The sequence below is a fragment of the Lemur catta genome, chromosome 8 (assembly GCF_020740605.2).
Source record: "Lemur catta isolate mLemCat1 chromosome 8, mLemCat1.pri, whole genome shotgun sequence".
NCBI lineage: Eukaryota > Metazoa > Chordata > Mammalia > Primates > Lemuridae > Lemur > Lemur catta.
The window spans coordinates 63177727-63202143 of NC_059135.1; the positions used below are offsets into that span (position 1 = coordinate 63177727).

A 24417-nucleotide genomic window follows, 5' to 3' on the forward strand; every position below is an offset into this window, starting at 1 on the left:
ATGTAACAACAACAAGAGCAAGAGCAAACATTGACATGGCACTTGGTACTAAGAGTGTTTTACATTATTAACTAATTTATTTCTCACATCAACCTTATGAGGTCGGTACTATGACTTTGTCTGCTTTGCAAAGTGTGATTTCCAAGGTCACCCAGTTGGTAAGTGGTGGAGCCAGGATTGGAACCCAAGCAGTTTAAACCCAGTGCTCTACTGCTCCTCTATGTGCACTATTTTGGAAAATCTTTAAGTAATCAAAAAGCAAATCAAAGGCAAGACCGGAAGAAGGAGGAAGTTGTGAAAAAGGATCATGAGTAGTTTCAGTCCTACCAGTTCCGTGGATTCCCAGCTCTGTGGCCTGAGGCAGGTTGCTTAACTTTCCTGTGTCTCAGTTTTCTCATTTACAAGAGAGGAAATAATAAGATTATTTATCTCATTGGCTGTTACCAGTATAAAACATGATAATGCATGTAAAATGCTTTTATCAATGCTTAAAAATATATGTGCTAAATAATACTATGGTTATTTTGTTTTTCTTAGCCTTCCTCAACCATGGATAATTGATGATAAACAGTTAAAGTGAAAAGGGGGCTGGCAAAGTCTTTCTGAAGAATTTACATAAGTGGCTTAATAGCTTTTGGAATGTCCCTCAGCATCCTTGCAATGGGTACAACTCTTAGCCCAGGCAAGAGGAATCTCTGTCCAGGTCCCACACTGTAGAGAGCTCTGTGTATCGTGCATAAAATAAAGTCATTAAAGAACACATGGGTGCCTCTGTCACTTGCTAAACTTAAATATTTATTCTCGTGACTAACACCACTCAGGCCTCGGAGGAATCCTTCTCCAAATCTGCTCAGTGGCCTCAAAACAAAAGTCAAGTGTTCAAATAGCATGAAGGTATATGGGTTGAAGCACTGTTGATATTGGAGATACACATGGTGTAGACTCCAGGGGGTAATTTAAGCAGTGGAAACAGGTAAGTGAAAATATAAATGTTTAACTTGTCGAATTCTTCCTTTAAATTAGCATGAATGAAGTAGATTCTTGTTAGGAAGTATCCCAGTAGAACTTGCTTCACTTCTTGTTCCAATTCATGGTTCCAGAGACACTCATAAATTAGTGCAATATTTGAAACAGTTGCACAAGGCTGTGGAAATTCTGTATTATTAAATAATTTATATTACTCAAATTTGTATATTTGTAGGTCAAAGCTTAAAATTTATAAAGCATATAAAGAATATTGATTCTTTACATTATTGCATGAATCCATATATTGCTTTCAGAGATAATAAATAGTTATAAGTGATAGCTATGCACACAGTGAAACTAAAAATATTTTGTAATATAATGTTTGAACAAGATATGTATATCTTACTTGTTTCTAAATCTAGCTATTGTGTCACTAATTTGGCAGTTCCTATTTCTATTGTCTTAACAGAGCAGTTTCTTCAAACTGAAATTAATAAAAATCTACTTAAAAGCAATGACTCAAGAAAGTTTGTCTAATTTGGCATTACTATCAATAAATCACAAATAATATGAAAATCTTGAGTATAACATTATTAGTGATTCTACTGAAATTAAAGCCAGAAAGTAAAATGTTATAGAATAAATATATGATAATTTATGAATTATATATGTCTTTATTTTATCATCCAAACATTGACCTATGAACAGACATGCATGATAAAAATTAAATTCATTCATTTTTGGTATTTTGCCTAATTTCAATTGCTGTATACAAAAATCATAGCTTTTTGCATACCTTCAACTTTTTTTATCACTATGAAGATGTATTTGTCAAGGTAGGAGAATAGAACGTATTTTATCTAACTGCTTGTTAGTTGGCTTTTTACTTTTAAAACAATTGGACATTGGACATATCATACGTGAGCTCCCCTTTGTACCATTGCCCTGGGTCCTGCAAATGTGAAGGCTGAGCCTGGGGTCAAGGCCTGGGACTGTGAGTTCAGGAATTAAAAGCGCATTCTCCTGGGAAGGAAAGTTCCATACACAGTTGGTCCTCTGTATCTGTGGGTTCTGCATCTGTGGATTCAACCAGCCACAGATCAGCAATACACACATACACAGAAAACAACAGAAAATAAAAATACAGCAATGAAAATAATACAAATAAAAACAATATTGTATAACAACTATTTACATAGCATTTACATTGTATTAGTCACAAGTAATCTAGAGATGATTTAAAGTATACAGGAGGATGTTCATAGGTTATATGCAAATACTATGCCATTTTATATAAGGGCCTTGAGCATCCCTGGATTTTGGTACGAGGGGATAGTCCTGGAATCCCTCATGGTTACTGAGGGATGGCTGTATATCTAAAAATAATATCTTCACTCATCCAATACATTTTCTCATTCATTCATCAAACATTAAGCACCATGCTGAAGCTACAGAGATAATCATGGACTAGTAGGAAGACAGACACCTGGCAATGCAGGGACAGGCATGTGCACAGGTGTCGCTTTTTCCAGGAAGCTTTCCCTGACCATAGGCTGATCCTTCTCTGGGGCTTTTCTTTCCTTTGTCTCTATTTCCATGGAGCAGAGTAGAACAGTGAGTGAATTCCCTGGAGTTAGTCAGAAAATCTGATTTTGAATCTTGACTTTTTTACTTACTGCCTATGAGATTTTCGGTTAATCACTTAGACTCACTGAGCTTCAGTTTCATGCCAATAATATGTAATTAAGAGAACCTGTCCCAGAAAATGGACAGTGTTGTTGTGTGGACATCTACATATAAAGGGGAGCCCCATGTAGGATAAAGAAAGAGCCTGGGAAAGGTCATATTGAAGGAAGTCCTCTTCAAATTGGAAGGTGCTATACAAATGTGGGAAGGTGATATTCTTAGAATCAAATTCAACTTCTCCCAAGACTTTCTCTGACTACGACAATGTAATCCAGGGATGTGTGACCTCCTCCATGGGATCAGTGTGGCAAACTGAGGAATTCAGAGTGCCATAGAATGACACAACCTTTTCCCATGAATAGACAATTTTCTGAATAGCACTTTAATAAAATATCTTGCGCTAAATTGTAATTTTTTTTTTTTTTGAGACAGAGTCTCACTTTGTTGCCCAGGCTAGAGTGAGTGCCGTGGCGTCAGCCTAGCTCACAGCAACCTCAAACTCCTGGGCTTAAGCGATCCTCCTGCCTCAGCCTCTCGAGAGCTGGGACTACAGGCATGCGCCACCATGCCCGGCTAATTTTTTTTTTCTATATATATTTTTAGTTGTCCAGATAATTTCTTTCTATTTTTAGTAGAGACAGGGTCTCACTCAGGCTGGTCTCGAACTCCTGACCTCGAGCAACCCACCTGCCTTGGCCTCCCAGAGTGCTAGGATTACAGGCGTGAGCCACCACGCCCGGCCGTGCTAAATTGTTTAGATATCCACTTCTTGTTTTTTTTCTTTTCTTAGTGAGAAAAGCAGCGAGGAGGGAAAGAGAAAGAGAAAGAAAGAGAAAGAGAGAGACAGACAGACATTGCTTCTTATTTCCTCAGTCTCCAAATTGTGTAATTCTACTACCTTCCAGGGATGTAGTCAAAATTTGTGTTTGGGAAAAGACCTTAATGGACAAGGGAAAAACGTTTTATAGAATTAGAAAGAAAAAAGGTCATACTTAAAATTGTGATAACCTAGAAGTCATTACTGCCTTTGTAAACATGAAGATATTCTGAGTCATTTGTGTATGTTTACTGTGCCTTCCCTATGTACCAGTAAGGACAGGCTGGGTTATATTGTGATAACAAATAACCCCCCAGTGTTAGTAGCTTAAAACAACAAAAGTTTATTCCCTGCTCACATACATTTTATTTCCTCCTCCAGGACCCAGTCGACAGAGCACCTGTGATGGATGCTTGCAGGTCTCCATGGCAGAGGAAGAGAACTCTATAGGGCCTCATACTGGCCTAAAACAAGGAAATGCTCTGATCTGGAAGTGTCATATATCCCCTCTTCTCACAGCACACATGGCCCCACCCCACAAGGGAGCCAGGAAATAAAATCCTACCACAGGCCAGAAAGGGAAGAACCAAAGTACTTGGTGAGTATTACTAATGACTAGCATGCCATTGCTATTTGCATGAAGTGGCAATGAACCCTTAAAGTCAATCCAGCATTAACCGAGAAGGCTGGGGAGCTGATTGGTGTGACTGTTGGTCTCAGTCTGTCTCAGCCTCAGTCTCCCTCATTTGCCCTGCCCAATCAACTACTAAAGCCTGTTATTCCTTCATTAGAATTTACTCCTTATGCTTCTTCTAGTCATAATTTTGTGTTTGTTCTTAAAATGCAAATAAACATTAAGTGTAGTATAATTTTAGTGTGTTTTTCTGATGGTTTTGGGGAGCTGGTTGATGTGGGTCTCTCAAGGATGGAAAAGTTGTTTTTGAAAGACTAGAATCTTCTCCCATGAATGAGAGAAAGAATGTCTGAAAGTAAGTTATCGCTTCAATACATTTCCCAGGGTAGGTCCCACCCACAGGTGTGGGGATTTATAGGGCTATGCACAATGCTATTGCAAGCCCTGGAGGAGCTACACAATCTATTCTTGTTCATTTTAGGAAATAGGCCTTAGAAGTCCCAGGTTTGGGATGCTTCCAGCACAAAATGACCAGTGCATGCTGGACTATAGATTCTCTGGTGCCCAATACAAATAGAATTTCTCTTCTGATAGACATACAGAAATTAAAACATCATTTCTCTCTTGAACATTTAAAAATGCTTTCATTATCTTTAAAATATCTTAGACAAATATATTCTAGGTTGTTTTCTAATTATGCAATGAAATCACTCCTAGTTCTGCTATGTTGGTTAAAAGTCAAAACAGCTTGTATTTGAACACAGCTATACACATTCAACATTCAAAAGCTGTTTTCATCATGATTAGACACTAAATTGTGATTTATATTGTTAAATACTGATTTATAGCTAACCAAATAACAGTCTGGAAATTTAGGATTACTTTAGGATATTATATTATATTAAATATTAAAATAAAATAAAAATATTAAAGTATGGCCATAATATATCATATTTTCTTCTTTCCTCCCAAATTTAATGCAATATTTTAATTTGCATCTTAAGATACTTTGAATAGGTAATATGTATATGTAATACAAATAGCTTAAGGTACAAAAGGAATTTTTAGTGAAAAATAAGTATTCCTTCTATCCCTGTTCCCTAATCCTTGAATTTATCCCCTCAGAGATATACACTGTTATCAATTTATTATGTTTCCTTCCAAAGATAGTCTATATTTCTATGAATTTTCAGGTGTGTGTGTGTGTGTGTGTGTGTGTGTGTTTGGTTATTTGTTTGCTCTTACATCTTGTGTTTTTCATTTAACAATGTATATTGGAGACTATTTCATATTACTATCTACAGAATTCTTTATTCACTTAACAACTACATAGTATTCTATTGTATTGACCAATAGTCATTTATTTACCCAGTTCCTTATCAAAGGACATTTATGCTGTTTCAAGTCTTTTGCTATATAGACAATCCTGGAAATTATATTCTTATATTTAAATCTTTCTATATACACACTTTATAAAGTGTGACTTTACTGTTGGAATAATACTAGAAGTGGAATGGCTAGATCAAAGGCAGTTTTTCTTAATAGGAATGTCATTAGCATCAATTAAAATTTAAACTGTGTGACCACATAAAATTGAAGACTTTTTTAAAATTAAGGTGAAATTTTGTTCACCCAATTGTCCAACTTTGAGCTAACACAGACAGATGAGATATGGCTTTAGACCTCAAGGAACTGATATGCTATAGACAAAATGGCAGCTGTTTAGAAAGTATGTATCTTGAAAACCACTTTAACATCATCCTTATAAAATTTGTTTGTCAATCATAAAATAGAATCTAAAAGAGATATTCAAATTTCCTATGTATATATCTGGACTCTGAAATGCCTTAACTATAGAAAGTTATTAGATATTTCTCCTTCAAAAGTAAATGCATTTTCAAGTAAAGTTCTGATAAAAATATCATCAGGAATAATCATCAAACCTATCTTGGAGTTTTACGTAGCTGACAAAGTTTAAACAGTTACATGCTCTGTTAAAGGGCTTACTGAAAGGCTAATTTGTAAATTGGCCATCACTTAAATGTGTATATTGAGTAAACTCACTGAGAACTTTAAACTAGAAAAGTCCCTGCTCTAAATTTCTAAAAAGATATCTGGACTCTTTAGAAAACTTTTCATGATTAGGGATGATTAAAGAAGCAACAGTAACTTCATGGGGCAAAATTAGAAATCCACTTCCTTCTAGAGAAGAAAGGGTGTGGTTTCTTAGAGCAGCGCAGGAAGGGTTAAACTATCACTCCTTCCTGATAATTTCATATCTCTTGTATAAGATTGCTAAATGTCAAAAAGTGTTTATTTTTTTGCTAACAGTATAAAACTGAACATACTGTGAGACATAAGGTAGCAGGTGTCTTGGCTCTAAACTATCAAGTCTGTGGGCATTCTGTTATAACAGGTGCTCCAAAAAATTTGAACAGATTTTAACAAGAGCTGTATGGGCTTTTTAATTAGCCTGGTTATTCAGCATGTGTAAAAAGCATTAGGTATATGCTTAAAACATCATAGGGTCTAAAAAACAAATGCTTCACATAGTCACTCTCGCTTTCTGGCTTCTCTTTGCTTTCTGCTATTACATTTGACGTATGTGTTTCTTTTATCACAGAATTTCCCCAGCTGAGGCAAGAACATGACAAAGAACAACCACTGATAATGGTAATAAAGTAGGAGATCCAGGAAACTGCTCTGCCTGTTATACAGAGATTCTGTACACTTTTACTAGAACTCAAGTTAGATGTGTTTTAGGAGGTAACCTAACCCTCCCCGGAATATCGTCTTTTAAAAAATTCATGTGTCTCATAAATTGTCTATTACTAGAAGGATTTTTCATCAATCTCTACAATATGGGAAGATGAGATGTTTTTACTCGAGATTTATGTTTAGGATTTTAGGGATAAATAATGATAAAAAGAAGATTCTGCCTATGTTTTAACTACTCTTCTAAGTCATTATGTTAACATAGATGTTAATTTAAGTCTCCTTTTTTCCTTTTGTTTTTATGTGTTAATGTTACATTTGATCTTTGGAATCCAATTTTGCAGCATTAATTCATTGACCAACAAATATTTATTAAAAATCTATTATGTTCAGTGTGAGTGTGTGTGTGTGTGTGTGAGTGTGTGTGTGTAGCACTGAAGAATAAAACAGATTTCTTATCCTCAAAGTATTTAAAATCAATATAAATTATAATGCAGAATATGTTTGACATCCTAATGGCATAAACAGTACGCTATGGGAGTTGAAGGGTGGGGAGATTTACAATTGGTGAAACTGAGGAAAGTTGCCTTAAAGCAGGTGACATTTGATCTTGGTCTTGAAAGTTGAATAGAATTTTGAAGTCATGATAGAAGTTGGCATTTGGGGCTACATTACAGGCACAAATAAAAAGTACCTTAAAATTTGGGTTATTGATGATAATTATTGCATACATTGTGATCACTGTTTCATTTTTTAGATATACAGAAGTAAGGTATCGATTTGTTTTAAATTAAGCAAATGAAAAAGTACCAGTTACTGATTGTTTACATGAGCGGTTCCCAACCATTTTGGCACCAGGGACCAGTTTCATGGAAGACAATTTTTACATGGATTGGGGGTGGGGGGGATGGTTTCAGGATGATTCAAGTGCATTACATTTATTGTGGAGTCAAACCTCTCTGCTAATGATAATCTGTATTTGCAGCCACTCCCCAGTGCTAGCATCACTGCCTCAGCTCCACCTCAGATCATCAGGCATTAGATTCTCATAAGGAGCTCACAACCTAGATCCCTCCCATGTGCAGTTTACAGTAGGGTTCGAGCTTCTGTGAGAATCTAATGCTGCTGCTGATCTGACAGGAGGAGGAGCTTATGTGGTGATGTGAATGATGATGGGGAGTAGCTGTAAATACAGACGAAGCTTCAGTCATTCACCCACCGCTCACCTCCTGCTGTGCAGCCTGGTTCCTAACAGACCATGGACTGGTACTGGTCCGTGGCCTGGGGGTTGGGGACTGCAGGTTTACAGGGTACCAGGTCCAGTGCCAGGGGCTTTACCCACTTCGCCTCAATTGGTGATACCCTGTGAGAGGTATCATATGAGGATACTTAATATCAGAGAAGTTAAATAGCTTATTCAAGGTCATGTGATAAGCAAGTGGTAGAATCAGGATTTGAATTTAAACCCATCTGGCACTCAAGTTCATGAATTTATTCCCCAGAGTACTGCACCATCCCTTTGGTTTTAAAATGAGAAGGAATCTTATGAATCCTTCTTGTGGATAAAATTCACGCATACTCAGTGGAGGCAAAATTGGTTCTTCAGGGGCAAAATAATACTCTTTGTGCATAAAGTACATATATATATATACATATATATATATATACAGTACATACCCAGATATCCAGTATAAACTGTGGCATTAACATTTTATGATGGGGGGTGATATGAGACCAAAGAGTCTAAAAAGGCTCCTTGGGGGGTGATATTGAAAAAAGGTTGTGAAACACTGATGTAACTCCGGCTCCCTCATTTTTTAGGGAACAGATGAGGAAAGTCAGAGAGTGAGATGATGCCTCAGTCATACAGCTAGTCAGTCGTGTATATGCATGTTGTATACTTAGAAAATAAATCCTCGTTTTTAGGAACAAAAGGCACAAGAACCGTTTATTACTTTACCAAGCTTGACAATCCCATGATGTCCTCCCCTTTAGCTTCATTTCTTTCTGGGTTTGTAGGGGGGTGGTTATTTATGGTCTTATTTCACCCTTAAGCCACAAATAACTAAATCCCAACTTTTTGGAGGTCAACAACAAGGAGTGAACCAGCCCTGGGGCTAAGTCTGGACCCTGGGATGTGTGTCACTCAAACTGCTGTGTATTTGGGGTGTTCCTGAGCTGTCCACCTGGGTGCTACAATAGTACCGAAAATGTCGAAGGTGCTCATAATTATGAATTAATGCATGAATACTGGCAGTAGCAGGAAGACGGGGGCTCAAAAGGACTGAGAACTGTTTGTCTTTTAAATTATTTAATTATTAGTGAAACTCATTTCACATAGAAACTAGCAACACTGACTCATTTGCCGGCTGTCAGACATCTGCTCTTATGCTAAAAGTGGCCTGAGGTCTTGAAGAAAAGTTGGACACTCAGCAGAGCTCTTATTAATATTTTGGGGTCAGCTGCTCTACTGGGTCTCAAATTCTGTTACTGTTAGGTTGCTGAGAAACGGCATCCTTAGTTTGTTTGGGGCCAGACCAGGGTTTTATCATTAAGGAATAAGTATTATGAAGCCTTTAAACAGTTTCACTTACACTCTTCCTACACATCAACACACAATTCATTAAATTTATTGAAGAGAGAAGAGGAGATTTTTTTTTTAACCTACTGACACAAATGATTCTATTACATTTAATTTTTGCATAGGTGATACTTCCACATATACCTTCTCCCCCTAATAAGAATACACTGAAATCTTTTCTTTCCGCAGTCTGCTTGGTCCAACTATTTCCACTGACCAATGTTATTACTTTCTTGGGTATTTCTCTAAAATTTCTTTATGTTTATAAAGCAAAAATGAAGAGATATTATTCTCTCTCCTACTGTAACTATAAAATGGCATATTGTACATACTGTTCCATACCTCTTTTCTCCCAAATAATTTATCTTGGAGATGCTCTATATTGGTACATGGAGAGCTTCCTACATGTTTTTCTTTCCTTAAGAGCTGGATAATAGTCCATTATATGGATGTACTTTATTTAACAGTATAATTATGGACTGACTTTCAGGTTGTTTGCAATTTTGTGCTGTTACAAGTAATTCTGCAATTAATAACTTTGCATACATCATATATATGTATAAGCATATCTGTAGAATATATTCCAAGACATAAATTTGCTGAGGCCTAGAATAGCCTCAGCAAAATGTATTTGAGATGTGGACAGTTTTGTTAAATCGCACTTTCTAGGAAGTATACCAATTTATTCTTAAAAAAGAAATATTATCACTGCTTATTTCTTCATAACGTTGTCAAGAGTATGTTAACAAAGTTTTTACCTTTTGCTAGTCTGAAAGGTGAAAATGATATCTCAATATAGGTTAAATTTTCATAGCTCTAATTTTAAGTGAAGCCAAGCATCTTTCATGTGTTTAAAACCACTTTTAAGTGTGTGAATCATTTGATCACATCCTTTACAATACTGAGTTGCTGATCTTTTTTGTTGATTTCTAGGAGCTCTTTATTTATTATAAAGAGTCTCTCAAAAGAGGTTATTGATATTTATTCCCATTTGACATCAATGATTTTAAATATTAAATAATTAAACAAAATTTTATTTTTAAATTTTGCTAGCATGATGAATTAACATTGCTGAAAAAGATTACTTCACATAATTTATCACATTACAAATAAATAAATAGGACACTTACAAAATAATTACATCTATGAGAAGAATTACAGCACCCCATTTAATCTTACTCTATTTGCTTTCCTTCAGACAAATAATCCTTTTCAGAGCACCAGCCACCTGTGCTGGGGTACAAGTAGTTTTGTCATTTAATTGCCTAAAGCTCCTAAATAAATAAGTGACAAATCTAAGGCAGTCCAACATTCTAAGCCTGATTTTTAGAATCAACTGCCAAGTGACCAAGAAACCTGAAAAGGCTATGTTCAGAGATTGACAAAGTTTCTAACATTTAGGGCTTGAAAAATATTTATTTATTATGATTAAAACTCCTTACTGTAGTTCCCAGAATAGGAAAGATTTCCATTCTTGGCTGGCAGTCATAGGGTTTTGCTAAGGAGTGTCCCCTGCTTGGCTTATCTTTATGCATTATGTTGAACTGTATGAAATTACTGTTTTATAGGTCGAAAATGGCTGACTATCAGCTCTTTCATCCGGTTCAATCTATAAATGAAAGCCTGACGCAGCTAGAGAGGATTCAGCTCTCACAGGAAAAAGCTCAACGCTTTCAACACCGGGCAGGCTGGAGCTCCTAGCAACCTTGCAGGTCTACGCCTAGGAAGTTGCGTGCCTTGCAGCTCTCCTGCTGGAAGCTAAGACTGCAGTATCCAGCAGCCACCACAAGAGGGGGCGTTTCTCTTGGAAATGTGAAGATCTGAATGATTTTTCAGAATAGGAAAACAGTGCAGGCAGTCAGGAGCCCACTGGATGTGGGAAGGAGGAGGGGGAGTGATTGCATGTTAGGCCATTACCTAACCCAGAGGGAAAGCCAATAGTGTTCTGTCTGGCAAGTTAGAGTTAGTAATGCTGAGAACAGGCAAGCCAAAATGAAGGGAGATGACAGCGATAGCCTAATTCCTATTTTGGTGGTCTAATTGTGGATTTGGTAGCCAGAATCAGAACAGCAAAAATGACAAGCAGAAAATGTTGAAAGTGTATCTCTTACACATTTGAACATATCAGCTTCTTGGAAAGATTTAGGATGACATAGAGCTATGCTGCATTTGCCAGTTGAATAGCATATTCCTGTCTAAAATTCTGGCTGCCTTGCTAAAAATGCATGCTATGGGCCCTGTGCTCAGATGTTACACAAGCCCTTACATTAGGCAGATAATGCAAAAAATATTTTCTTTTGTATTGGCACAGCTGTTAAACATTGTGCAGCTCGACTAACAGGAGGCTTGTCCTTTGCTCAGCTCTGGAAGTTTGCACTAAATGAAAGTGAGACTATGCTTGTGTAGCGCCGCTTGGCACACTGGTGCAGGACAAGTGGGGTCCAGACTTCTGTGGCTGGCTTTTACAGTCAATCTCCAATTGATAAAGGAACATTGCAACAGCCAAGCCCCCTAAATGAGAACATTAAGTGGACTGGAAAAAGTTAATCAACCAGAGGCATTCTTATTAAAAAATTAAGAAACAGGAAAAAGAGAATGAATACAACAAATTATGATATATTCTTCTGACACTGAATTTAGCAATCCTGGTCATCTTTCATTGCCCGGCATCTGAGGTCGATTGGAATTCAGGGGTTCTCAGAGTCAGTTCATGAATTGTTATAATTTGATAGAGAGACAATAAACAGGTAGTTATTGCTCTTCGGCACTCCTCTCCCCACAACTCCTCACAAGTATCCAAGCTAACGGGGATGCTTTCCTACAGTGGTTTATTGGGATTCTCTTTCTTCCACCTCCAAAATCAGCTGTCATGTTTTCATTTGTTATTCTGAGAAAGAAATATGGATGTTACGTTAAAAAAAAGTGAGCTTCAGCTTGTCATTGTGAATGTGCACGAAAATGGCTGTTTTACCCATTGCAGCAAGTGCAGGCTGCCCTATCTCATGCTAAAAGGAAGCAATTTACCAGTAATGCTGGTACCAGATTAAGATTCTCAGTGCATCACAAGTGAATTACCATGTCTATAATCTTCAAGAAGAAAAGAAAATGGTAAAACGAAACAAAACAAAGCCTACAAAAAACCTACAAAAAACAAAAAAACCAACCAAAGCCAAGAAGGGGAATATTGGGCCAAATTTTGGTAAAAAGGACGTGATTCACTTTAGAGATAATCAGCTGGATCGATTACCCTGGTTCATTTCTAAAACAAAAAGGTTTTGCTGGTGAGCTGTGAACAAGGGATGTTGATTGCCCTTGGGGCTGTTTACAGTCCTTACGGCTCAGAGATGAGTAATATTCAGACAGTGGGTCTTGCATATGTGTGTATGTTCTATGAAACCACATGTGAAGAGAAACATTTTAATATATTGATTTGTCATAATAAGTGCCTAGTAAATGTGTTATTAAAACAATGAATTAAAGAGATCGTTCTTAGGGAACTCTGTTACGTATAGTGTGTGAAGTGCATCACAGATAATAAATACAATAAATAAGGTTTGAGACGTAGATGGAAAGAGATGGTTTCTGTTGAGAAAAGTTGGTGGGAAACACTTGGTGTCTTCTTCCAGCAAAAGGTCCTTGAAATATGAAATATGAGCTGTGGCTTTCCCTGCACCCCAAGTCTCACTTCAATTCCTAGACCAAAATAAGGGAAAAGAAGAGATAAGCATTGGGAGAAGTGGAAAGGAGAATTTATTAGGGCACAGAGAAGGTGGGATGACAGAAAGTCACTCTCGGAAAAGTCAAGAGGCTTTAATTTTAATCCTTTCTTGGAGATTATTCTGACCACATCTGTTCATGATGAGATTCTATTAGCAAAAGGGAAGAGCCAGTGCTTTGTGATAAAGGCCCACCTGGGGCCAGAGTTTGAGTCAACAGGTGTTTTCCATTATTGTCATTCAGCCTCACCTGCACCCAGGACCAGCAAGACTGAGTGTAAGCATTCACAGCTGAGAGGGATGTAGACCATCTGGGTTGCTACTTCTTTTTCTTATCTTATTCCTACATTTCAAAGTGCCTTTCTTTCCAGTTTCCTTGAAATGGAAAGAAGTTTTGGTTCAGGGCATTTCTCTGTAGCTATTTGTATTTCACAGAAATGTAGGCTTTCTTACAAGGAACTCAAGAGTTTTAAGAAATTCTCAGGTCTTGTTTACGAGGTTGGTAAGCAATCTATGACATTATGTGCATTTTCCAAAAGGAATTCAAGGAAAGGGGAGATGGGTGTGTTCTGCCCAATCTTGTAACTCATTGTTGGATCACCATAAGACCCAAATTCTTCTTAATTTTCTAGGCAAAAGTGGGGAGGGAAAGAAGGCTTAAACTGTTCAGTGTCTTGTTCGTTCATTTTGTGCAAGAGGTAATGATCCTCTTGGATGAGTATGAAGAATACTGGGTAGAAATGGAATACAGCTCCTAGATGATTGTAAATATATCTTTTTAATCTCTAAGTGAATTCCAAGGCCTGTAAGTGAATTATGTTCTACAATAGAGCTATCCTTAATGGGCTTATGAGAACACTAGGTTTCATCCTCAAAGATCAAGGTCAGTGCAATTTCTCCCCCTGGATCCATACCACTGATGTTGTACTTGTTTGTTAAGGCCAGATCCTGAAATCAGGACATGCCTTTGTGTTAGAGAATAATGGCCACACATACATGTTCATGGCAAAGTTAGAGAGGACTCATGTTCAAGAAGGCTCTGCTTTCTGTGTATTTTCCAAACATTTCCCCTATTTAATCTGACAATTTCTTTGCACCCATAAGCCACTTTTTAGCATTCTTCCAACATCTATTTTCTAAATATTTTAGGATTCTAGCCTGATGCTAAGTCCTCACCTCAGGAAGAGAGGAAGCTGGGGAAAATTTGAATTCTCATACATTTTCTAAGGGTGATGAGGATATGCTTTTATGAAGATACAGTTTTTGTTTGGAGGCTTCAGTTAGGCTAGACAATTGTTCTTCCTACTGAATGGAACCACAGACTGAGAGGGGCATGAGGATGCTTTCCAGCTTTACAGGAACCAGATCTAGAATACAAAGACTGTGATTCTTCCAAGATCAAGAGGGTTCCAAGAGGAATCTGAGCTAATGAAGTAATCTTGAGGCTCTGAGTTTAGAAGTCTAGTGTTACAAGCTTTGAGCTTAAGGGTCAACTTCTCTAACAGAAACCTGGGGCATGAACAAGACTGTTTCTGCCTGGAACTCTCCCTGCCTGGTGGCCAGTGTCTGATCTCCGTCCTTTGTCTGCTCTGGAGTCAGGCCATGCTAAGGCAGCTTGACTAACTCCAGGGCAACTCCTTGTTCCAGCTGTGTCCAATTCTCTGATCTACGCCAAAGCCCCGTGCCACCCATCACCAGTCTTGATCATGTCTATCCCCATTTCCTGTTTCAGGTAAGGTTAGCAGTTCGCTTCCCTAAAACATGCTTCTGTTTCTTTTGCTATAGTACAAACATACACTGTTCAGTGTTAGGAAAGATGATATTTGAAAATCAAAACCTCAGATCTGATGGTCTAGGCAGTGCTCCTCTTTCTGCACGGGAACAATCAGCTTAGCTGGGTGGTTGAGAACGCAAGGCATGCAGCAGTGCCTGACCCCAGGGGCTGGGTGGTGGTTGGAGTCAGAGCGGGTCACAGTTCAAGGCTGCAGAGCCCGCTGGAGCCAGGGTCACAACAGCTCAGGGAGAATTCCTTGCAGTTAGGGTTTTATCTGGAGCCTGAGACAGCAGCTGCTCCTTTATTTCTGGTCACCCAGGTCTTTGCTGATTTATTCTGAAGACCCATAAGAACCCCAAGCTCAAGTGTGGTTCTCTGGGAGAAGGAATCCTAGAGCCTTTGTGTCTGAACTGGAGTCGAGTCAGCCCTCGGCATGTTGGGCTTCTGTGGAGTCCGATTCCTCTTGGGAGAATGCACAACCTGACCCCTCCCTGAAGGACCAACTAGCATTTATTATGCCTTTGCTATGATCCAGGCACTCTCAGCAGTTTTCTATAGGGACCTCATGGCATTGGATTCTGTGACCTTCTGTGAGTGTGTGTTACTACTGCCATTTTACTGTGGAGGAAACTGAGGCTCACTGAGGTAAAGAAACTCATGCAATCACATAATCAACAGGAAGCAGAGCTTGGTTTGAAACCAGGTCTGCTGGACCCCAGAGCCTGCAACCACTCTGCAGAACAGGAAGAGAAATCCCTGCCACGGGATGGTGATTAGGTATGATTATTTACATCATAAAGGATTTTTTCACGTACACAGACATTAAACACACAGACTTCCCCTAAATAGTGAAATAACTCTACTAGTGGATTTCAAACATTTGATTTTGCAAAGATCAAGATATGCTACTTTACAGCAAAGTGCCTTATTGTGTAAAGCATGCCACAACTTGCAACTTTTATGTCTCTGTTTTCTTGGCAGTGTTCAAGAATGTTTTTTTCTTCACTTAATTACTCCCTGTCCTTTTGTTTGGGTTGTTTTATGCTTCCTTTCCCCACACTATCATCTTAATTATTAAGCTTTTCAAATGTGATAATACCTTTTCATAAATTCTCAGAAATATGATGTTTTCACCAGTAGGCTATTTTGTTCTAGAAAAGAGAGATAACGCAGCTAATCTTGCATTCAAGAAGAGGCTTTGAAATCCTGGAAAGGAAAAACAGCGACTCCAAACTAATGCTGCCATCAACTCCTGCCCTCCCCTTCCACTTTGCGGCAGCCTCCTCTGCTGGTGGCCTTGCTGGCAGGCACCGGTGCTCGCCCCCTTCCACCGTGCACCCTAATCGCATTAAGCCCATTAATGATCCATTTGTTTCTTCTCCTCCTGCTTCCACCAAAGGAAATGCATTATTCATGGACAACCTTTCTCCCCTCTCCCTTTGCATTTTATCAATACCGTAGACTATCTAAATCTCACGTTGTTGCACAGGCTGTGATATCGGCTGTTTTGGTGGCTCTGATGTGAAATTACACCATTGTCAGCAGACATTAACAGGGCTCAAGAAAACATCTGTGTGGCAGCTCTCTGTTTTGCTGAGACCTCCAGTCGTCCTTCTTAATGGCTTTCAACTGACCCACTTCCGCAGAAAGCTGGTTGAACCTCTGTTCTATTCTCTTGGGGAGATGCCACTTGCCTCTTGTTTATCTAATAAATATCCTACTGGCAACTGAAACCTCCTCCGGAGGCACAAGGATTGTGAGTACATCTCTTCTCCATGCTGTCTTTGATCAGCAACACCAACAAAACAAAGCATGTCCTAAGAGCTCCAACCATATATCTTTAATTGGCCTATTCGACAGGATTTCAGGCCCAGGGTCCTTGGGGGATGGGAACTCAGTGCCTTTTCTTGTGCCAGCAAAATCCCATTTAAAATGGTTGCTCAGTCTTCTGCTTAGCCACATGTGGCTTTTTAAATTTAAATGAATAAAAATTGAATTTTCAGGCACTCTAGCCACAGTTCCAGTGTTCAGTAGCCATGTGTGGCTAGTGACTGCTGTATTAGACAACAGAGTGGAATTTCTATCATCTCAGAAAATTCTAGTGGATAGCACTGGGCTAGCAATGATAAGGGCTAACATTTTTTGAGTACCTGTTATGTGCCAGGAACTGTTCTAGCACTTGACATGTTTGAATTCTCTTACTCCTCACCGCAGACCTATGAGCTAGGTGCTGTTATTTGTCTGATTTATAGATGAGCAGACACAGGCACAGAGCCTATTTACATCATAAAACCACTCACGTCGCGGCCTTAATATGTGGAAAAAACAAGACCAACACAGGCAGTTTGTCGCCAGAGCCCAAGCCCTGCACCTCCTGCTTCTTCACACTGAAGAGACTGAGCTCCAGACCACCTTTGATTTAAAGAAATCTCTTTACTTTAAAAGAATGAAAGATGATTAATCTATTAATCACCACTTCTCTGCCCTTCCCAGCCCTGACTCTGCACTCGGCAGACGGTCGAACTTCCATTGTATAAAAAGGAACAAGGCACAACACCTGGTCCCCACAGCCACGTTCTTTGCTCCTTGAACAGTGCCCTGTTCCTCCATCAGGTTTTGTCTCCTTCCCTCTTGTCTCCTCCCGGGAAGGGCTAATTTCTTTACTGGCCTTCTTCAGCTCATCCTCTCCCACCTCACTCAGAACCAAGCTGCCATTATTTGCTTCCTTTCTCATCAACTTCAGCTTTTCCCTCCTGTGAGATTCTTTGTCTTTGCAGAAAACGTACGCAGTACTTCTCTCTCTGACTCCTTTGTGTAAATACGCCAGCCTCGCCTCCAGTCCTCCTTTAAGACGCAGTGGGCATCATTCAGGAGGCTCTTCAGCCCTGTCCCCTCCCTACCCTGAGACCAGACCAGGCCACCAGGCTGGTGCACGTCCTCAGAGCTCCCGTGGCCTGCACCTACCTGACAGCAGTCTTTACCACGTGTGGAGCAATGCATTTACATTTCTATTTTCTCTATTAAATTGTTTACTACTTGAGAGTCAGGATCAAGTTCTAATCTTCTCTGGATCTTGCCAACTAGTGCAATAGCACAATATAGGCACTAAGTAAATGTTGATTGGAATATAACCATTTATTCTAAAAAGAAAACAGCAACAAATACCTAAACATGTCAACTTTCTTTTGACCCTACTTCCTCCTCTGATATTTTATCCTCAAACTTCTTGAAAATTTATCTGCAGTCCTTATTCATTACCAATTAGTGTTTATTTCCTTGTAATTTGGCCTCTGCCCCTCAAAACAAAACAAAACAAAACACAACACCAACCTTCTAAATACAAATGCCTCATCTGTGCCTTTGTGAAGGTTTGGATCATAATCCTGAAAAACACATCCTGAATGCCATAATCCTGAAATGTTGAACTACCTAAAGATCAAAATCCCTAAAGTCCCAAATTCCTAATGTCTAAAATCCTGAAAAGCAAAATCACAGAATAGTTGCATCCTGTTGGGGCAACTCTTGTAGACTATCTCTGTGCAGTTGCCCATAATCTGCCCCTGTAATGCACTTTTTCATATGGTGAATTATCTTTTTAGTTTTTGGGGTTTTTTTTCTTTTTTTAGTTTTTTTCACTTTTGAATTGTCAGTGTTATTTTTTACAATTCGCTATGCCATGTATTTCATCTTGCCATCGTTTCCAATATTGAAGGTGTAAATTATGCAGAGACTTTTAGAGAGTCTAATTCCTTTTATGCATTTTTTGAAAATCTGACTCTGCAAAAGTACATTATCACAAGTTGACTTTGTGTGTAAGCATTAGGCGTATATGTAAAAACATTGAAACTTCCTCAACAAATGAAGGGATGTCCTTCTTGGACATCTGCATTTGTGAAAGATAAAATCTCTTTGAGATCCTGGCTCCAGGTGACTACATATGCAGTGATGACCCATCAAAGTTTTTATTTTTTATTTTTTTTATTTCAGGAAATTATGGGTGTACAAACATTTTGGTTACATGTTATGACTTTGCCACATCCCAACTATGATTTGAGACGTGCCTTTTCGCCCCCTACAATGTTTACTGCATCCATTAGTTGTGAGTTTACCCACCCCCAACCTCCCTACCCCCAAAAAATATTACTACGAGCACCTTAGTGTTGATCAGTCAGTGCCAGTTTGATGGCGAGTACATGTGGTGCCTATTCTTCCATTCTTGTGATACCTCATTTCGGAGGATGGGCTCAAGCTCTATCCAGGAAATATGGTTTGTCAGTGATGGTATTTCAGATGACTGCAGTTTATAAAGCTGGGTTCATACAATTACCAATCATAGTGATATCCGTTTATACATTTCCCTTTTTGACCCATTTCTTTATGAATATGGTTTGTTTGCTCATAACTGTTATTCCTGTGTGACTGTTGTTACTACACCAGAGTGTTTATGCTTGCAACAATATGTTTATTATTATTGCCTATTTTATTGTGCAAAGTGGCCTATGAATTGTTCTGTCATGTTTTTGTATGCTTCCCAAATAAATCTCTTTTAAAAAATGCAAATAAACATCTTTTAAAGAATTTAAAAAATTATTTTAAAAATTATACTTTAGACTTTAGAGGGGCTGATCTTTCAATATTTCAACATTCAGGATGACAGCATTCAGCATTGTGCCTTTCAGGGTCATGATCAGCTCCCCCTTGAAAACACAGTTTTAAAATTTGAAGTATGCGATATTGATGACCTTTCCTTGAAATTCTCCTCTCCCTTAAATTCTATTCACTTCAGCATTTGGACTCTTGTTACTTCTTCAGCCAAATCATTTCTTCTTGATCTTGATCTTCTTGGCTAGCTTTTGCTCTTCTACTATTCCTTAATTATGGACAATCCTTGAGCTTTAGGAGTTCTGTCTCCCCTTTGTGATGTTATAAATTTCTATGATTTCGATTATTTTCTCCATGGGAATGACTCTTGCATTTATACTGTAATCACGTCCTTTCTTCTTAGCATCTCTACGTCCTGCTGGGTCTTGAAACTTAACATTTGTAAACTCATTTAATCCTTTTTGCTGTTAAACTTGTTCCTCCTCCTGACTTTCCAAATTCAGTCAATGGCATTGCTATTTTGCATTATCATATTTGAATTTCAAACTCATCTCTGATGTCTCCTATATCTCCAATCCCATATACCCAATAAGTCATTATATCCTATTGAGTTTTCTTTGAAATTTCTCTCACTTCTGCTCCTTTCACATGCCTTTCCCATGGCCGCCTCCCTAATCAAGACCCTTATTTAACTCCTATCTGTGCTAATCTTCCAGCATCTAACCTCCTCTGGCTTCTAATACATCCTCACACCTCTGCCAAAGTGATCTTCTCAAGCAACTCTGATTATATCTGATTATGTCTTTTCCTTATTCAAAATATCTTTAATGACAGCTCCATGCCTATTTAATAAAGTCCAAATCATTTGCTTGACAGTCAAGGACCACATATAACAATTTTTCTTTGCATTTTTATCTGGTTGTTCTCCTGCATATACCCTGAATGTCTCATTGTTTCCCGACACACTTTCTAGTCTTTTACCTCCACAGTTTTAAAAAATATATTCTCCTTTCTGCTTAAGTTGCCCTAGCCCACTCCCCCCTCTTCTTCACCTCCAATTCTACTTATTCAAGTGCTTTCTTTTCAATGCTCTGTTCATGTCAGGTTTTAGTCTGAAATGTCAGTTCTTGGCGTGCTCATGGTCGAAGAATGACTATAGACACACCAAAGTAAGGCAAGCATGAAAATGAGGTTCACTGAGGAGAGAAAGATGGGATTATAGGGCAAGAGCAAGACACAGGTTTACAGAGTGTGATACGTACAGCCCAGATGACAACCAGACCCACTGTCACAGCAAAGGGAGAGCAAAAGGAAGGGTACAAAAGGGCCCGGTTATGGTCTGTGTCTTGTTTTATAGTGCCCAGACTGGGACCTCCCTGTGGCTCAGATGTCAATATGGAACCACTTTGACTGGACAGTTGGGAGTTGCATGACCTGAGTCTTATTGTGCATGCAGATCTCCCATGAGCCTCTCTGAAAGCCCCTTTGGGGGGTGGGGGGAATTGGAGCAGCAGCATTCACTTTCATCCCTAGGAGACCCAGAATCCCTTGCTATCTACCTAACATTCAGATGCCATCTGCTGCCTGAAGACTTTCCTGATGACTGCAGTCAGGAGTGATCTCTTTGCTCTGAACTCCCAGGGCAGTCTATCTGGGCACTGTGAGACATGCTGCCTTGTGCTTGTTACTTGCTCTCATGTTTTCTATGAAATGGTAGCTCCCTGAGTATGAATGCATGTCTAATTCATCTTCATATTCCTCACAATATTTTGCTAAGGACAGATGCTGAGTCAATATTTGTTAACTATGGGAAGCCCCTAGCTTTTATACTGCATTCCTTTTGTCCGGTATATTGCATTAGCAAATCCACGATGAGAACTTCAGCAGGAATGAAAGAAGAAACTGAAAACCAGTCATTTAAATAATGGTTGGAAGCTCTGTGATGTGTCTATTATTTAATTTTTCTTAAACTCGTTTTGGGTGATGAAAGAGTATAGGTAATAAGTCAAAGCTTGAAGAGAAGACAGTTAAATCCTGATCTTGTTCTCTTTGCTAGCCTTTCGGTAATATGCACACATCCTTTCCATTCCTTAGCTTCTTCTTCAAAGGAGTTGGCATCACCGGGCTACCTCAAAGGAGCTACAGTGATAACTACACATTACCTTAACACATAAAGTCTTGAGATCATGCGGCCGTCACCCCAACCTATTGGATTCTCTTCCGTCTGAGTTCCCATGACTTGTCTTGGATACCCCACCAACTTACACCTACCGTAGGGGATCAAATAGTGGCCCTGAAAACATATGTCCACATCCTAATCCCTGGAACCTGTGAATGTTACCCTATATGGTAAAAGAGGGAATATTACTTTATATGGCAAAAGATGTGATTAAGTTAAGGATCTTGAGAGGAGGAGTTTATCCGGAATTATCTGAGTGGGCACTAAATGGTATGATATATATCTTCATAAGACAGACCCGCAGAAGGCAATGTGAAGGCAGAGGCAGAGATTGGAATATATGGCTACAAACCAAGGATTGCCAGCTGCCATCAGAAGCTAGGAGGGAGGTATGGGAAGAATTCTACCCTGGAGCCTTTGGAGAAAGCATGGACTTCTGGCCTCCAGAATTGTGAGAGAATACATTTCTGTTTCAAGCCACCACATTTCTAGTAATTTGTACAGCATCTCTAGGAAACAAATACACCCAGCCCAGCCTGTGACACACCTTATACTGTTTAATATTTGTACCCATGTTTTGACTTCTTGAGAGTGACTTGAGGAGTTAACAACCACTATACTTAAAACTTTTCCTTTCAAAAGTTATTTATTGAGACTCCACTATATGTCAGACACAATTTTAGATCCCAAAGCTACAAGCCCAGGAATGGAACAGGAGTCCTTATTCTCTTGCTTACTAGAGAACTGGCCATGCAGACTCTTGGTCTGCTTAAGGAGCTAATGACTCACCACTTTCACACACAAGGATCGATAATGGGGTCAACAGCATTGTGGCAGTAACAGATCTGTTGAAACACAGAAACTTGCAGATGGGACCAACACCATTGTGGCCACACCAGGCCATTTTTTGGACCACAGACAGACTACCCCATGGTTTATGTATAAAAACCTACAGTGTCTGGTTATTGATGAGGCTGATGGCATCTTGGATGCTGGGTTTGAAAAGAAATTAAAGCAAATTATTAAACTTCTACCAACACATAGATAGACCATGCTCTTTTCTGCCACACACACTCAAAAAGTTTAATACCTAGCAAGAATTTCTCTGAAAAAGGAGCCATTGCATGTTGGTATTGATGAAGATGAAGCTAACGCAACAGCGGATGCTCTTAAGCAGAGATATGTTATTTGTCCCTCTGAAAAGAGATTCATTCTGCTCTTCACCTTCCTTAAGAAGAACTGAAAGAAGAAACTGATGGTCTTCTTTTCATCTTGTAAGTCCGTGAAATATCACTGAGTTGTTGAACTATATTGATTTGCCTGCATTGGCCATTCATTTGCAGAAACAATATAAGCATACAACCACATTCTTCCAGTTCTCCAGTGCAGATTCAGGGATATTGTTGGGTCCAGACAGGCAGGGAGAGGGCTGAATATGCCTGAAGGGGGCTGGATTGTTCAGTATGAGCCTCCAGAGGACCTTAGGAATATATTCATTGTGTGGGCAGAATAGCCAGAGGCCTAAACGAAAGAGAATATGCCTTGTTCATTTTGTGCCCAGAAGAATTGGATTTCCTTCCTTCCTTGAAGCAATCCAAGGTTTCATTAAATGAATTTGACTTTTCCTGGTCTAAAATTTCTGACATTCAGTCTCAGCTTGAAAAATTGATTGGAAAGAACTACCTTCTTCATCAGTCAGCCCAGGAAGCATGTAAGTCATACCTACGAGCACATGATTCTCATTCTCTGAAATAGATCTTTACGTTTGCCTCAAGTCGCTCTGTCATGTGGTTTCAAGGTGTCTCCTTTGTTGATCTGAACATGAACAGCAATGAAGGCAAGCATGAAAAGAGAGGAGGCAGTGGTGGATTCAGCCACCGGAGAGCCAGGAAAGTTGAGAAGTCCAAAATCTTTAAAAACATTAGTAAGAAATCATCTCACAGCAGGCAGTTCTCTCACTGAAAATACACCTTCCTTTTATCTTGAATAACTTCGTCCTGAAGTGGATTTTTGTTTTTCTTTGCTCTAACAAATGAATTTTTGTAGCCTTAAGAATTTGGACTGATCTAACAAGAGTATAAACTAGCTTGGGTTGTAAGCACCGGGCACTGTTATTTCCAGCAAGTCTCTTTTTTATTCTTGGGATATAAAATAACTTTAACTGTTCTTGGTTGCCCAAGGGTAAAGCAAGGAATCTTTTTGGTCTCTCTTGGGATTATGTAATATGTTAATTTTCAATAGCCCTCCTCAAATCTATGTCATTGTTTTAATATAATTATTTTTGTACCTTTAAAAAATAAATAAAAGCTTCTTAGTATCAGGATGAAAACTTCAAATTCTCTTTATGATGGAAAGTAGGAGCTTATTCTGGAGAGGACTGCAGGTGTCATTGTTTATCTGGTCTATCTACTGCAATGAAAGTTGGAGATGTTATTTAGGCAATGAGACACAATACTATTATCACTAAGGTTGGTGAGCTGTCCCCACATGGTATGATTATGACTTTGATGTTGTTAGCACTGAAGTCCTCAGAAACAGGATGAAGTGGAGAAGTAGGTGCCAGGTGAGAGCTCAGTCCCTGCAAGGAGTACCCATCTGATGGATATAAATGACATTAAGTGCTTTCTGTCACTGGATCACATCTGTTAGGCCTCTGCACAGCTGATCTGTGATACAAGCTGAAATTAAGTATGCTGAAAAAAAAAAAGGCAAATTCGGTCATTTTAGAAAATTAGAAAATACATGTC

General features: G+C 38.8%; 1 pseudogene; it reads left to right on the top strand.

Moving 5' to 3' along the window:
* Nucleotides 1-110: 110 nt before the first annotated feature.
* LOC123644130 lies at nt 111-23632 on the top strand (annotated as a pseudogene).
* The last annotated feature ends 785 nt before the right edge of the window (nt 23633-24417 follow it).